Raw genomic sequence first — 1362 nt, 5'->3', positions numbered from 1 at the left:
ACACACACACACCCGTGGCATCATTCGCAGGGACAACAAACTCACTGACACCCCCCCCACCCTGTCTTGTTTAAGGACAGGAATTAGTGGTCGTAAGTCCGAGACGACGAGCCTGGCTTTTTTGGCTTAAGATCGGAAAGTTTTAAAAGTCTCGTTTGCTGGGAATCTCTCCTTGGATCCACCGGGCAAAAGCAGAAACCCGGAATCCAGGCGGTGGATCGCCTTGAAAGCCCCGTTAAAAGTGGGGTTTGGCTTTGGGTTCCTCATATACCCCCTCTCCCAAAAGCCCCCAGGCCAGCCCGCTCTCCTTCCGTTCCTTACCTGCCTTTTCTGCATTCAGACGAGACGATCGCGCGGCCCTCCTTCCTTTCGACCTGGAGGAATCTGGCGGAAACCCTTCGGCAAAATCCGTGTTTACTATTGGAGTGAATCAAGGGATCCTTTACGTTTCTTTTTCCTTCCTTTCTTTCCTTTCCTTCTTCCTTCCTTCCTTCCTTCCTTCCTTCTTTCTTTCCTTCCTTCCCTTCTTTCGTTCCTACTTTCTTTCCTTTTTTTCGTTCGTTCCTTCTTTCTTTCCTCCTTTCCTTTTCTTTCTTTCTTTCTTTCTTTCTTTCTTTCTTTCTTTCTTTCTTTCTTTCTTTCTTTCTTTCCTTCTTTCTTCCTTTCCTTCTGTTCTTTCTTCCTTTCCTTCTTTTCTTCCCTTGGTTCCCGCGGCTGGCCGGTTGTCGAGCGGAAAAGCCACACACACACACACCGTCGCTTCGGTCCAAAGTTGAAACTTGATGCTGCTCTCCTCTCGCAACGCTCGTGTGTGTGTGTGCGTGTGCGTGTGCGTGCAACACACACACACACACACACACACACACACAGCCCGCAACAGCCCGATTCAAACTCAAGGCGAAGTTCAGCTGAAGGGGGCAGGAAAGGGGGGTGGAGAACAGACGTTGAGTGGCAGGCAGAGGTGGCCAACCTCTGGGGAAGGCTGCCTATGAACCAACCAATGGGGAGCTGTCCAAGGGGAGGGATTTAAGGGGGAGGGAAAGGGAAAGTCGCCCCCAGGAACGGATCCAGCCCCCCCCCCACCCACGATCCAGCAAACGAGGGGCCTCCCCCACGCTTCTCCCACCCACCCATCAGGCAGCTGCCGAGCCGGTGTTGGGCAAAGGGGGCCACGGAGGACCAGGTCCCATGGTTCCCATCCAGCGGGGGTTGCTGAGGAAGGGAAGGACCGGCAGTCGCTTGCGCCCGTTTTTCGGCTTTTTAGAAAGAAAGAAAGAAAGAAAGAAAGAAAGAAAGAAAGAAAGAAAGAAAGAAAGAAAGAAAGAAAGAAAGAAAGAGGGAGGGAGAAAGAAAAAGAAAGAG

At 51.7% G+C, this 1362-nt stretch overlaps 1 protein-coding gene across 2 annotated transcripts in view; it reads right to left on the bottom strand.

Annotated features, from left to right (window-relative positions):
* TIPE1 (TNF alpha induced protein 8 like 1) overlaps positions 1-955 on the bottom strand; it is a 21793-nt gene extending 20838 nt beyond the window's left edge. The window contains exon 1 of one of the 2 annotated variants that reach the window (XM_087952132.1): positions 322-955. The gene's annotated coding sequence lies outside the window, so the exon portion shown is untranslated. The remainder of the gene's footprint in view (positions 1-321) is intronic. The other variant, XM_087952128.1, reaches the window with a different exon arrangement.
* Between the last annotated feature and the right edge of the window lie 407 nt (positions 956-1362).

The sequence above is a fragment of the Notechis scutatus genome, chromosome 1 (assembly GCF_049901735.1).
Source record: "Notechis scutatus isolate UNSWTSFEM ecotype Mainland chromosome 1, rNotScu1.2, whole genome shotgun sequence".
NCBI classification, from domain to species: Eukaryota; Metazoa; Chordata; class Lepidosauria; order Squamata; family Elapidae; genus Notechis; species Notechis scutatus.
This window is presented reverse-complemented; position numbering and strand designations above follow the sequence as displayed.